Source organism: Crocuta crocuta, unplaced genomic scaffold (assembly GCF_008692635.1).
Source record: "Crocuta crocuta isolate KB4526 unplaced genomic scaffold, BGI_CrCroc_1.0 scaffold163, whole genome shotgun sequence".
In the NCBI taxonomy this organism is placed as follows: Eukaryota; Metazoa; Chordata; class Mammalia; order Carnivora; family Hyaenidae; genus Crocuta; species Crocuta crocuta.
The window spans coordinates 5,473,990-5,489,657 of record NW_027529533.1 but is presented as its reverse complement, the minus strand read 5'-3'; the positions used below and the strand labels follow the sequence as shown (position 1 = coordinate 5,489,657).

Genomic DNA, 15,668 nt, shown 5'->3' with positions numbered 1-15,668 from the left:
GGCCATTAATAGTTTAATTTCCTTCTATGAGCTTCAGAACAAAACATGTGATTGGTGTTGCCAAGGAGTTCTGATAAGTGTGATGAAAGAAAACATACAGACATCCAAGAGCAATTTATACAACCAAGAATGAGATCATGTCTATGAAAATGTCATCTAATCTCAAATGAAAGAAATTTTGAGACCCCATACACTGGGACTGAAGCACAAAGCTGAAATAATTAAACATAATGTGGAGCGGGAAGGAGTGGAAGATATGAAATGCTTCCAGGCACAGTCTTTCAATAAAATGTTTGTATTTTGAATGCAGAGAAAAAGTACAAGATAAAAAATATGCTCACATTTTTTTGGGAGTACAGAGAACGTAGTTTCCAACTCCCTCTAATGGAATCTTAGAGTCTTCACAGATTAAGTAGCCCTTGTTATATAGGAATTTTCCAGGTGAACGAAGGAGAGAACACTTTTTCAAGTTGGAAAATGTCTTTTATTTACATTATTTTAGGAAAGAGATGAAAAAGTCTGTCCATTGCCTATGAGATGAAATATCTGAGGATAGAAACAGTAAGTAGAATAAATCCCACTGAAAGGGAAGTGATGGCAGAGGTGGAGGTAGGGTGGGGGACAAAGGGAAGGAGGGAACTACTACAGAATAGAAGGTTGACTTTGAACAAAATTTGCCACCAAACTTTCTCAGAGAGCATGGGAGAGAAGGATGGGTTATGATGCGAAATGGGTTGTGGAGAATAGGGAAGGATTTAAGGATATTCATGTCTCATTGTGAAGAAGGAGATGATGATATTATTGAGAGAGGGAATGGATGTGTGCGGTGACTTAGGAGACCTGAATAGTGACTTGTGTACCATGGAGGTTCCTAAACAGCAAAAATGCCTATTTTCTTTAATTCTGTGTGTGTGTGTAGCCTTTGACCTTTATATAAACCGATTGTATGAAATATATCTTATATATAGCTTTATAGTATATATATATGTGTGTGTGTGTGTGTATAATATATTATAACATGAAGTATCTTGGGTCTTAAATTAGTAGCTAGGCATTAGCAGATATCTATATCTATATCTTGTCATAAATACTTGAACAGGCACTCCACTATTTTATTTTATTATTATTTATTATTTTTTAAATGTTTATTTATATTTTGGAGAGAGAGAGACAAACTGAGAGTGGGGATGGGCCGAGAGAGATTGAGACAGAATTTGAATTAGACTCTGAGCTGTCAGCACAGAGTCCAAGGTCGGGCTTGAACCCATGAACCACGAGATCATGAGCTGAGCCGATGTTGGATGCATACTTAACCAAGCCACCCAGGTGCCCTGGTACTCCACTATTTTAAACTGTTACTTGTTTCTGAGAAAATGATATTACTTATAAAAGGCAAAATCTTTTATTTATTTATNCACTCTGATAGGTTTCCCTTTGTATGTTAGGGCCCTTTTCTCCCTAGCTGCTTTTGGGGAGTATAAAATACATAAAAGGGTCAGAAAGGAAAAAAGAAAAGCCAAAAAGAAGAAAACCGATTGGCAAAGAATGGTTTAAAGCATATAACCGGGTTTCCCAGCTACAGTTAAATAGCCGTGTGTANGATCCAATGCCTCAGGCGGGAGCTCTGCCTCGGCGGTTGTGGGGAGGAGAGTGACGGTGCTCCAGTCCCTTCTTGAACCAAGCGGTGCACCTCGCTCTTTTGGGGGTGTAAACTCCCCGTACCGGGGGCGCAGCCAAAGTTGGTTGCACTCTTCAACCCAGGTAAGTTCCAATCTCCAAATTCCAGTCCGCGCGCCCCGCTGAAATTGCCTCAGACACAACTTCCCAGGTAACCCCCTTGGGCAATTCCAGGCTCCCTGCCGAGCTCTGGGGGCGGAGTCAGAATCGCTGCTTCCTTCTCTGGGTCGGGCTGGGGAGCATGGGCGGGGGCTTGCCTGCCGGTCGCGCTGAGTCCGAGCCCGCTGGAGTGAGGAAAACCAGGTCCCTCTATGGCTCGTCACCCGAAACACGAACTCACAGGTAAATTTCCCAGTTTTTAGCTCTTTGCCTTCCCTCCAGAGCCCCAGCCAGCCAGGAGCGCGGACGCCCGTTGTCCGCGCGGCTCTTTCTTGGGCCCAAGCCGCCCGGGAGGATAAATGGCAGCAGGCGCACCACCACTCTGAAGTCCAGCCCGCCAGGAGCCAGCACAAAGAAGCAGTCTGTGCGCTCAGCCCCCCTGGCATGAGGTGCCCTGGTGTGCTGGTATTTTGCAAGTACAGTCTTTCTATGCTCCGAGCGGAGGTTTTTCCCCCCAAGCGGAGGTTTTTCTGTTTCGGACTCTCTCTTTTTCCCCTCTCACTCCCCGTAGAGGGTAGAGGGGGATCGCCTCCCACCCTGGAGTCTCCGATCCCGGCCCGATTTTATCTTCCCCAGTTCGCACTCACGTTAGAAGGCTCTCAGTGGATTCTGCGCCCTTTTTCTCCCTATCTCTCAGGTTTTGTAAGGTTTCCAATGGCTTCAGATCTTTTCCGTGTGATGTATGGGCGCGAGTGCAAGTACGGAGCTCCTTACTTCTCCGCCATCTTGCCCCCTCTCCTAAAAGGCAAAATCTTAAAGTAACAAATGATAAAGAAAATTTTGCTCCTAGTTTAGCAAATCAATTAACGTAATAAGAGCTGCAATTTATCAAGCAATTAATGTGTTCCAAATACTGTGCTGAGGATATCTGTTATCCACTTTAGTCTTCATATACCTGGTTTTATCATTTCTCACTTCCATTTTGTAGATATCAAAACTGGTTAAATCATTTGCACAAGATCATTGCATTCTGAATGAGAAAGCCAGGTTTCTCAGGGTGGTCTATTGAAATTTATAGTCTGACCCAAACCACTAGCTTAAAGGTAATAATGGTTTAATTTATGTTTCACAAATCAAATTTCAGGAGTTTTGTTTGTTTGTTTAATTGATTTACCTATGCTAATTTCCATAATTCCTGAATTTAGCCCCAAAGCAACTGGACTTCTCAGGGGTCAGTCTTAACAGATTTATATAATCCCCCGCCTTCCAAACACATCCAAAATGAAACACATAAACACACACACACAAACATATACCTGATTCCTAGAGGGATACTGCATATTTAAAAAAGAATTTTTAAATGTTTATTTATGTTTTTTTAAATTTAAAAAAATGTTTTATTTATTTCTGAGAGAGAGAGAGACAGAGTGAACATGGGAGGATCAGAGAGAGAGGGAGATACAGAATCTGAAACAGGCTCCAGGCTCTGAGCTAGCTGTCAGAACAGAGCCTGACGCAGGGCTCGAATCCACAAACTGTGAGATCATGACCTGAGCTGAAGTCGGAAACTGTGAATTTATAACCTGAGCCGAAGTCGGACGCTTAACTGACTGAGCCACCCAGGCACCCCTAATGTTTATTTGTGTTTGACAGAGAGAGAGAGAGAGAGAGAGAGAGAGAGAATGCAAGCTGGGACAGGCAGAGAGAGAGGAAGACACAGAATTCAAAGCAGGCTCCAGGCTCTTAGCTGTCAGCACAGAGCCCAACGCAGGGCTCCAACTCACAAACTGTGAGATTATGATGTGAGCCAAAGTCAGTCACTTAACTGACTGAACCACCTAGACATCTCTGGGTACTGCATATTTTTAATGAAGTTTTCATGAGGCAGTGGAAAAGGGTATATTGTCCCCTAAAACCCCCATAAAAATCCTTTAAATGTCAGATTTCCACCTGTGTTCCTGTTCCTTCTAGTGATTATGGTCATCTCCTTAGTTTGGGGGCTACCCAGCTAATCTGCCATCGATAAAGGAAGTAATCTGTGATTGAAAATTTTAGACACTATGTGCACATACACACGTGAACACATATATAGTAGTCATTAAACTTTATGAACATTTTTGAATGCTTATAAATATATGCTTTATTTAGAAATATGGAGTTCTTCCCTACATCTAAGACTGAATTTGTGTTTACAGTTAAGTGCCAAATTATGAATTCCAAATTTGAAAAGTGTACACAAAATGCATCTTCTACTTTTCTTTTAGAAAAGCATGAGTTAATAACTTGAGCTGCTTTTGTAAGAAAATTCCTAAACTTAAATTTGGCTTCCTTTTCGGAAATTCCTATCTGTTATGTCCTTAGACTCAGAAACATATATTGTGAGAAACTTTGTAGCTCCATGTTCTTATTCACAATATCTTTACCATGTTTTTTATTTTTACGTATGTATGTATATATGTATGTATGTATGTATTTTTAGTGTGTGTGTGAGAGCCAAATTGAAGATTGAGTCTGCAATGGCTCATTATAAAAATTCAGGTAAATATTTATAATGAGTAAATATGAAATATACTGATTTTCTATACTTTATACATATAGAAAGGGGCAGAAAGAAATAGGGAAGGCTTAGCCTAGAGTTATTAACTTAATGTGGGAAACCTCAGAAGAAGTTGAAGTTTAGAAATTGTATTATCAACAAATATTGGCTTGTAATTAGCACCACCTATTTCGGAAATTATACTGATAAAAAAATGAAGGACCAAAATAAAAATTAACTCAGCATAAAACCTTTTCTGAAGCCTTTAATTTTTTTATCCTCTGCTTAAAACTGAAAGGAAGCAATGAAACAGCATTTTGAAGCTATTCCGAACAGAACCACAGAGCTAAATGTGCTAGAAAAAGCAGAGAGTTTCTGCACAGATGGTCTGCCATGGAACTTGCCAAATTAGCCCAATGCAGAGCAACTCTGGGAGAGTCTTTTCTGCCAACAGGCAAATATAATGCCTTTCAAATCTGGATTGCCAAAACTGAAGTCTGAGAATGTCATATTGTGATACTGCTGATCTCTGATGAAAATCATAAATACTAAGAACATTATATTATATAGTCATGATAAGAAAAAAAACTGTGACCCAAATTACTGGACTGAAACTGTAGCCTTATAATGGTGTCCCTGCAGCCACTCACCCCCTCTGTACCCAGCCACCCCCCCATCTCTCTCAGCCAGTTTCATCTGTTTAAAATGCAGATGTCATCATGCCATGCCCTGCATAAACCTTTCATTGGTTTCCCTTTGTTTTTGGGATAAAACCCCAAATACTTGACATATGTGACTCCTGCCTGGTGTGACTGCCTCTCTTCCATCTGACCACAGGCCATACTGGCTTGTAGCTCTTGCTAACCCAGACCTGCTGACCTCATTCTGGCCCATGAGCATTTGCTGCTCCTTATTCATGGAACTTCTTCCTAGACCACTAACCACCAAGTTAACTGGAGGTGAAACCAAATTTTGCATTCAGGAAAGCCTACTCTGATCAATCCCCACTTCCCCCGACTAGATCAGTTGAATCTCAAATAATCTTACATTTTTCCTTTAAATTTTTAAATGTTTTATTTATTTCTGAGAGAGAGAGAGAGAGAGAGAGAGAGAGATACAGATCTGAAATAGGCTTCAGGTTCTGAGCTGGCAGTTAGCGCAGAGCCCGATGTGGGGCTCAAACCCACGAACTGAGATCATGACCTGAGCCGAAGTCGGACACTTAACTGACTGAGCCACCCAGGCGCCCCTACATTTTTCCTTTAAAAAGAGCTTAGCAAAGTGACTAAAGGATATGTGTTAATATTTGTAGGATATTGCATGAATAGAACTAAAATGTTTTAAACGTAGTTGGAAAATAATATAAAGGAGGCATTGACATTATATTCACAGATATATTTGGGATAAAAATTCTAATCTTAAGATGTGTGGAAATGAGTATAGAAATTACATTTACTTTTAAAGAATTTTATGCAAGACTTTTAAAGACAAATGAAACATTGGCTTACTACTTTACTGACAGTTTAAAATGCAGTATCATAGTGGTAATAGTAGTACAACTCTCAGAGTGTGCTAAAACTCAGTAAATTGTACAGTTAAAGGGAAAATTTGGGATGCCTTGCTGGCTTAGTTCACGGAGCATGCAACTCCTTCATCTTGTGGTCATGAGTTCAAGCCCCACATTGGACATAGAGCTTACTTAAAAAAAAAAAATTAAGGGTAAATTTAATGGCATGTGAATTATATGTGAGTAAAGCTGTTATTAAGGGGAAAAACTGATGTCCTAATGTTGCAATTTGAACTTAAAGAGAAAATACTCAGCTCCCAATAGCAATAGTTTATTGTCTATATTTTTGATGCCATCAAATAAAAAGACAAACCATGACTTTGGTGAGGAAAGACATTATTCTAAAAGACTACAGCAATGGGGGAAGACTAATGCAATAGAGAGAACATTTCCACTCATTAGAACTCTCAGTGTCTCCATGGTCAGGCAGAAAAGGCTTTTCCTTTATAGGGAGGAATGAACAAGGCTAAAGAAAACGGCACTGGGGAGTGGGGTGAGTAGACGGCAGGGTTGGGCAGTTGAGCAGGAAGTCCCTGTGGTCAGCTGGTTCTCAGGGGTGCAGTTAAGAGCAGATTGTTCAGCCTTCCAACACTTACTTGTGCTTGAGGATGGACCAAACTTAGGGACCTGTGGGGAGCAGAGAAGACCAGCTATAAAATTTGATCAATTCAGATTAGTGAGCATTTTGTCCAGGTTGTTCATCAGGGGGACAAACAGTTCAGCTAATCATCTATGAGACAAAGAATGGGAATTTGGAGAATCTGTTCCCAGCCTTGCCAAAGGTACAAAAGAGGGGACAACCGTGAGTCTAACCTCAACCATATAGAGAAGAGTGATTCTTTGTAGTAAACTATCTCCTGAGACACAAAAGGGTGGCGAGATTTCTTAATTATCACTTTTTACCAGGAGGATGGGGTTCAGTTGAACTTCAACATTGTCAGTACTGTCTAGTAAGAATTCCTCACAAAGGTATTTTTGGTTGCATAAATGCAGTGGTCAGTGCAGACTGTCAAATGGAACAGATCCGAGATCACATTAAAGTAGTGAATTCTCAGCCCCTCATACATACTTAGCTATGGATATTCATAGCAGATGGATAGGCCAAGGAGGAGGTTCAAGTTGGTAGCACAAGAATTTTCAATGCTTGAAATATTGTCACTTTATTGTAAAATATCATAGTTCACAAATTTATTATTGCTTTGGGAAGCATTTCTGTGGGCATCCTGATAGAGAGGGTTAGAACATAGTTTGGGCAATAATTGTAGGCAGTGTTAAATATTTTATGAGAAATACATTAGTGTAAATCACCATTTTAAAAAGTGAAACATGAATCACTACCCAAAGAATTGGACTTAGTGCAAGAAATCCTGATTTATCTGCACTGTTGATACTGTATATGTAAATGCCATTTCTCAGAAGCATAAAACCCTGAGTATAATATATTGGTTAGTGTAAGCAGTATAATATATATTTTTCAGGCTGTGCTAGTTTCATTAATCATATATTTTGAGAATTTTAAGCTTATTTTTTATGAGACGTTGCATTACATGTGGCATTGATATGCATGTGTAATTTATTACTTGGAAGTGAATTATCCTACACTATTTCATGTGCTTGATATATTGATTTTCAGTTGTGATAGATCATTTTAAGATTGCACGACTTTACTCATGGTGATTTATCCACAGAATCACATAGGCTGGGGCAAGCTGATGCAGCCCTTTGAACACTTTCTATCAGCTATAAATAGAGTTGTTAACTGGAATTCTTAACCCCAACAGGGAAACATATTTAACAAGTTGAATGAAAAAACTTTCATCCAAATCTAATTAGCCATTGAATAAGTGCCCATAAAAGGTAGTTTCAATATGTCTTTTTCCTCCATATGCTAATCTTGTAACCCATTTTTTATCAATGAGCAGTAAAGTATACAGTCAAAGAAAGAGAAAGATGTCATCAGTTTGCTTAAAAGATGTCTTCTATGATTGCAGATTGTCTTTTAATTCTTATCAGCTCAAAAGCACACATTTGCATTGACTTGAATATTATCACCCCGTTCCTTTGTAGAAAACTGCCTCTGAACAGTCCCCTAGAGAAAAAAAAACAGCACCCAAACACCAAGTATGTGAAGATATTGCACAGAGGAGCCAGATAAGTGAAAGGGGGTATTTTTGGAATTCAGGCAGTATTTTTGGAATACTTCCTAGAATTTCTGATAAACAATGTGAAAGCTATACCTTGCAAAAATATGTTGTGTTATCGCTGGTGCCACGGTACTTAAACCACAGGAGCATTTGAAGGAAAATATACTGAAAGATTTCTTCTTTGCTCTTTTAGCTTAGACCCCACCTATATCTCTCTGTCTCTTCATTGTCATTTTCCACACTTCTTCCTTTTGTTGCTCTTGTTATTGCTGTCATTGTTATTGTTTATGAATATTGCTCCTCACTTAGGTTTCCTAGAGACTAGGAGGGTTTGTTCCTAATTTCCATCCTGTGTACCCTGCATAAAGAAGAGTTCTAGGCACACCCTAGAACTTGATAAATATTGTTGAATAAATTAAGGAAAGAATGAGTAAAATTGGGTTTGAAGCTACACATTCACTGTAATGGTTCCAAATTTAGTACTAGAGTCAAACACTTTCCTACTACTTCCTAGCTGTTTAGCCATGGACAAGTTACCTAACCTTTTAAACCTCAATGTTTTCTGAAAATGCATAAAAAGACAGTATCTTATCTCAAAGAGTTTTTGTTAGCATTAAATGAAATGATACAGGTAAATCACTTATCACATTTACCTGGCAGATTGTAAGCTCACAGTAAATATTGACCATTATTATTCTTTATGTACATCACTTAATGCTCTTCCCTAAGCCTCTTTGTGCATTTACACTTTTCACAAATGTGTTGGTTGGCTTGAAAATAAGAGCTGTAATTAATGAGGATGTGCTTCTTTTTAATAGCTTGCACCTCAAATAAAATCTAAGATTTGAATTTAAGAGAGTACCTTTGAAATAATTTTCAACATATTAATTCAAATGTGAAAAAAAATTGATTTTACGCGATGGGCAATATGGTGATTCTTTGCTGTGTGTTTAGAAGGAATATATTTAATGAAAATGATCAAAGGGAAAGGTATGTTTGGGGAAACAGCATGTATTCATTTAAGTCTTGGGGCTGAACTACTATCTGACTAAAGTTGCATAAAAAGATGATATGACTCTCATATGTCATGAGTCTATAATTGCAGTATTGAATAAATAAGTGGCTTATAAATAAGTGGCTCAAACCTACCTGTATAGAATTCCATTGAAAACAAAGCAAATTTCTGAGTAACATATTAGGACTCTGAGCTGTTAGTGCAGCAGCTTCCACTAGATGTCATTCATTTCTTATTCTGTCGTCTCACAAAAGGTCTGTAGGTTCTGGTAAAAAATATTCCGTCTTCAGAATTTAAATTCCAGGCTTTTGATGGACATAGGTAATAAGTCTTTAGAGATACATTAGGATTTGATAAAATTAACTGTCACCAAGATGGTATCTGTCTATACAACTAAGTAACCATTTTGATCAAATTGTCCTGTTAATTTAGTCAAACTTAGATTTAATTAATTTGATAAATCTGTTTTATGGATTTGACAAATACTCGCAAGGCATTTTATCTAATTTTACCTATAAATATAGATTTAAAACATGAATATAGTCCTTGTTGTCCTATTTATTTATTCAACTTTAGCCTCCGAGGAGAATTTTTGTATTCATGTCATGTAATTTCAGTGCATATTGGATCTCTGCTGTGACTTCAGCAGAGCCTATTGTAGAAGCAGAACCATCTCGGGCTCTATGAAATTTTGCAACTGGCGAACAAGGAACAAAACCACCTTAAAACATGCTCAGAGATCAGGAAGATAATCCTACCTTGTTTTTAAAATAAATTTTTAAGAAGCTTGTTTACACAGTCTGATTTAAAATAGAATATCTAAACTTTTATTTGGAAGCTGGTATATATTTCTTTGTCAACGATGCTTGGAGATTATTAGTGATGCTGGAGAAAACATGGGGCTGTAAGTTCAAAGACTTGTATTACGTTGGTTAGCTTTCCCTTACACCCGTGTCAAACATGGCGTAGCATTTATGTATCTGAATTTTAATTTTCCTATCTGTAATTTGCTTATGCAAGGATCACATGAGATAACATGTGTGAAAAATTATTTGGCAATTAGAAAGTCCTGTTCATTCATACAGATTACATGTGAGCTAGGTAGGGGAAGGTCCTAGAATTGAGGGGAAGAGTAGTGGTGTGTGTGGAAATAGACAGGAGACAGACTTGCATTTCTCCTAACAGCCTTTTCCCCTAACCCTGCTCTTTTAGAATTAGTTCCATTTGTGGAAATTCTTTGCTCTGTGCTGAAAGTCACCCCAATTTCTTTGTTTTTCAAATGTCATCAACCTGAAGCTGAATTTGCCTCCAAGTTTTCAGAACAAGGTAGGTGTTTATGTTGAAGTACCAGAAACTTAAAATTGAATATTCAACATCCTTGTTGTAAAAGAAGTCCTTTGGGTGCCCCACCACTACTGGGTACCCCACCACTATTGGGTATTTTCTCCCTGTCAACATCAGCTGCAAGTTCTAACTTTTGGTCATGCTCTCTTATAAGCACTATACGTTTCTTGCTAACTTTTTGAGGAATCAATTTTCTATTCCTAGACTTACTGTTTCTTTTTATATCAGGTTCTTGAGACATATAGTTCTCACTTAAAGTAGCCTATCAAGATATTTCCGGGAAAAAAAAGGGGGGGGTTCTTACCCGGAGCTCTCAAATGCTAATTGTAAAACATTACATTTTATTTCTTTTAAAATTTACATGTTACATATTATGGTACTTATTGTACTAAATCAACAAAACCTGTAGACCTAGTATTAACCACAGTTATGGTATGAGCAATGAGAGATTATGGTATGAACCTTTACATTTTAATGTTATAGATACTGTTTTCTAGCATTTTAAATTCACATTCAAAGAATTAAACTGATCCTATTCTATTTCATGATCTACTATTATATTGGTCGGCCCATCTGTTTACTTATTCTTTTTATTATTTTTACTTTGCTCTTCTCACTGCCATATTTTTCTTATTCTTATGATTTATGTATATCAATCAAACTTTCTTTTCATATATTTACATACATATAAGTACAGAAATGAGAAAAACATACACTGTTCCATGTGTGTATTTAAAAGAAATAAAGTGACTTTATCCTAAATCTTACTCTCTTTCTGGGTGTCCTCAAATATTTAGTTTGAAATGCATTCTGATTGCTATATGTAGATCTAGCACCAAGTGGTATATCATTTTGTAGTATCTTTTTTCCCCTGTGTCAATGAAAAATGATAGTAAAGCAGGACATATTTCTTATCTACATAATAGGAATAATTCACTTAAACCATAGACAGAGTTTACATGGAAAGTGTTTAATCAATGGTAAAGGGATTCAAAACACATTTCCCCAAAATATGACACTTTAGCATGAAGATGAGCTAAAGGCAAGCAACAACCAGCAGACTCCGGAAAAGTTCTTTACTCCCCCTTAACTGCCTAAAAGAAATAGAAATTTCCTTATTTATGGGGGAAATCTGCAATTATAAAGGAAATTTATACTGGAAAGGGGACCTGCACCAGGATAGAGCTATTACCAGAGGTAACTTTTTTTACTTAGGAAATTTATCTGCATAACAGAGCAACTTTAGTTTGCCAAACATTTCCTCCTCTTACCTTCCTATGAATTGCCTTTTCTCCCATTTACACCCTAGACCCCTATTTTATAAGTCTCACTTGCCTGGCTGCATTTAGAGTCTCATATCTTTGTGGGGCTCCCAAATGTACACAGTTAAATTTGTTTTTCTCCTGTTAATCTGTCTTACGTTATTTTAATTGTTAGACCAGCCACGGAACCAAGAAGGGTAGAATGAAAATCTTCCCCCCCACACAATGGTAATTAATTATATGAGACTAATATGAATATAGCAAACACATTTAGACTTTATATTTAACATTTCTGATTATATGTCTAAATACTAAGTCTTTTATTGTGGAACCAAAATTATAAATTCTACATTGAGTAATACAATTAAGGAGACAGAAAATTTCCTGAGAAATTCCATGTGCTCTAGGCTGGAAGTTTCTAGATGTGCTGTATGACAAAGATACATACATACTTTATGAAAAATACAATCCTCAGCTACCCTGGCTCTACTGAATCAGAACCATTAAGGAGAATTCTGGCCATTCCTCTAATTTACATGCCAACTGAGTAAGAGGAGGTCATGGAATCTCTCTTAATCTCTCCAGGGTTAATCTGAGAGGGGAGAGTAGGAGTGTGTGAGGGGGCAGATCTGAAGTCTGTATTTCTGTCTGTCTGTCTGTCCCTCTATCCATCTCCATCTATCTAGAGCTAGATGTATGTATATAGAGAGAGCTTATATGTATATATATCTTCATCTAAATCAATTGATCTATCTTTTTAGAGAGAGCTAGAGCTAGATCTTATATATATATATATAGAGAGAGAGAGAGAGTATATATTTAATATATGTATCTGTATATTTTCACACAATGCTGATATAGGCAGTTCTTAGTACCACTCCTTAGAACACAGCATTTCTGAGATTGATCAGAGATGGATAGCCAAATCTGCTATTACTATTCTAGCATAGAAGGGATTGAATTTAATGGTATTGATGTTGTCATATATATGTTTAGAGACTGAAAAATTTGTTGCCTAAGCATTTAAAATCATTGGAAAAGTAATGGTCATAGTAGTTATTGCACAAGAGCTTCAGATTAATGATTCTCATTGTTATAATTTGATACTTTTAACCTTTGAATTCATTCTTGGTCTAAAAATTTCTAGGCATGGGTGTTTGGGCATTTCTCTGCACCAGTTATTGATGAGTAAAAGCATTTTCAATCATTTTGGAGCAATTAATTTAACAGTGGGTCATTTCAGTACATTTTTGTTATGAAATTTCTAATTCCTTAGTTATTTTAAAATCTTGTGTGTGTGTGTATATGTGTGAATATTAGTGAAAGTGGAAGTTATAAGGGAATGGATAAAGCTCTTTATATCAGTCTTGAATTACAAGTCTGAAGATCACAAATATGTTCAAAATTCATCTCAACACTTGTTTGCTCACAGGATGAGTGCTTGGTCAATTCAGATAAATCCAAAACAAATTCCTGAATGCATGTGTACTTATTTATTGGTTACAGAGGAGAAAATGGCTGACAAGTCTACACCTGTGGCTAAATATACTTGCCACAGCCATTTAGGAGGGAATAATTACTAGTTGCCACTCAGAATTGTACCATAATCATTTTAAAGCCAATTTTGGTAATGCCCCATGAAAATATGAACTCTGATATGGCCAGAACTGATTATTATGGTTTCATGTCAGATTTTTTTTTTAACCAAAAGCTGGATGATTTCTGGACATAGAAGCTGAAAAAAATCTTTTCTAAGCACAAGTTCAGATAATGTTTGCGTATTATTTCACTGAAGAAAAATTATAGACACTAATTAACAAATAATGCCTTACATTCTTTAAGAAGAAGAGATTTCACTTATAAAATGGTGGCAGAAGTGATTATGTAAGGTATTACACTGAGGTAATATTCCCTGAAGATGTGATGGTAGTTGGGTTTTTTTTTCCTCCTATTAAGCTTCGAAGCCTGAGGCTCTTTAAACCCCAAAGGTTTGATAAGAGCAATTGAAAAGCAATGAACAAAGTTTTAGCACTACTCCATTTCAGCAAAGAGGGATTAATTAAACTCAATTTGTAAATCTTCAACTACTGTGTCAAGACTTCAGTGGTTTAGGACTGCTAAAGGAGGAAATGTATGTGACAGAAAAATGCACTATGTTTTTCTTCAGATGAAAGGGAGTGGAAATGAAAGATAAGAAAACAAAAGATGATCACATATAGTCTCCAGTGGTAGGCTAGCAGGTGGTGCAGGCAGTCAGAGAATAGAGGACACTAAAATACTGCTTATTTACTGGTGTTTGGGGTACTCTTTTTTTTTTTTTTTTTGATGGAAAAGGATACGGTTGTTCTACTTAGGAACTCCTTAACTTGACCTTGACTGAGAAATTTCCTCCTTCTCTCTTCAGGTTCTAAAGACTGCCAAGCATCTCAGAATTGCTCCAATGTTGGAAAGGTAGGGGAACAACAACAACAACCAACAACAACAACAACCAACAACAACAAAAACAAACAAAAACAAAAACAAAAAACAAGACACAGAAGAAAACTGCCTATAAAGACTATCAGGTTTGGGGCACCTGGGTGGCTCAGTCAGTTGAGTGACTGACTTCTGCTTGGGTCATGATCTCCTGGTTTGTGAGTTCGAGACTGTAATCTGTCTCTCTGTTGTCAGCAAGGAGCCTGGAGCCTGATTCAGATTCTCTCTTTCTACCTCTCCCCTGCTCATGCTCTGTCTCTCTGTCTCTCAAAAATAAATACATGTTAAAAAAAAATATTTTTTAATTTAGCCCAGCATGACTCAATTAAATATTGGAAATGACTAAATAAACTGTTGAATTAGAATAAGGGAAGAATGTTTAATACTTAAGTAAAATTCTGAATGTACCAACTTTTAAGCAAATCCCTTTAATAGATTTTTATTCATAACAATGTTTATCAAATCAAAAGTTCACATTAGAAACATAAAAGAATACAAGTATGTAGTTTATATGTAGAATCTTTTCTTAAAGATGTGCTATTTGTATATGCCTCTAGCTTTCTAGCATTTCATTCACTGTACCAAAGATCTATGGCATTGTGTAATATAATTTTCTCAGGAAAGACAAACATGTTAATAATAATAATGGCAGCACCAAGAAAAGTGACATTTAAAAAAGCATCTTATGTTCAAATATTTTTTAAATGAAAAAATGGGTAATATATGCAAAGATAATAGAAAACAAACATTATAAGCTGTATTAGTATGAAAACAAAATAATTTTATGATCATAATGTATGTTTATTAACAGCTATGAATTAAATTTTAGCATAACTTTTATGTCATCTATGTAAGGGAAAAATATACCAATACCTAGAATTGGAAAACATATCTCACACCATACCAATAGAAAATACCTTATAAGTATTATTTACATAGATGAATTTTTCTTTTTCTTTGACAGAAGATGAAATGGACTTCCCACTTTTCCATGCTGATTCATTTTACATATTTTACCTCTATTTATTTTTATTGCTACCATGTAGTAATGTCTGATGAGAAGTCCCTCTTAAGCATTCCCATGGGAAGATAGTACTGAAGGAATTTGGTTTTAGTGTTCAGGTATAATTTTCCAGTAATAAAGACCCATTAATGTTTTTCTTAATGAATATGTATTTTCTAATTAGCCACTTTTTTTTTATCCACCAACTCCACTAAATCAAAATATTTCATTCAAATGATAGTTTCTTAGCAAGTATATGTAATAGCATATATCTTGGGAAGCGTTGCTGATGATGAAGGGTAGGGGGCATAGGGCACATTTTTTGAAATCAGAGCAAACAATAACAAAGCCCTGGCTCTGCTATTTAAAGGATAAGTGATATTGGAAAATTGTTTGGCCCCCTTGAACCTCAGTTTCGTCATTACTAAATTGGGGATAATAATGATCCCTATTTCACAATGTTGTTTTGTTAACATTTAAAAAAATGTTTTATTTATTCTTGAGAGAGAGAGAGACACAGTATAAACGGGGGAGGGTCAGAGAGAG

The 15,668-nt window shown here is 36.7% G+C and overlaps 1 long non-coding RNA gene across 3 annotated transcripts in view; it reads left to right on the top strand.

Moving 5' to 3' along the window:
* Positions 1-14,376, top strand: part of LOC144229231 (uncharacterized) — a 294,216-nt gene extending 279,840 nt beyond the window's left edge. For all 3 annotated transcript variants that reach the window (XR_013334415.1, XR_013334413.1, XR_013334414.1), the window contains one exon: positions 14,049-14,376. This is a non-coding gene — a long non-coding RNA (uncharacterized LOC144229231). The remainder of the gene's footprint in view (positions 1-14,048) is intronic.
* Positions 14,377-15,668: the final 1,292 nt, after the last annotated feature.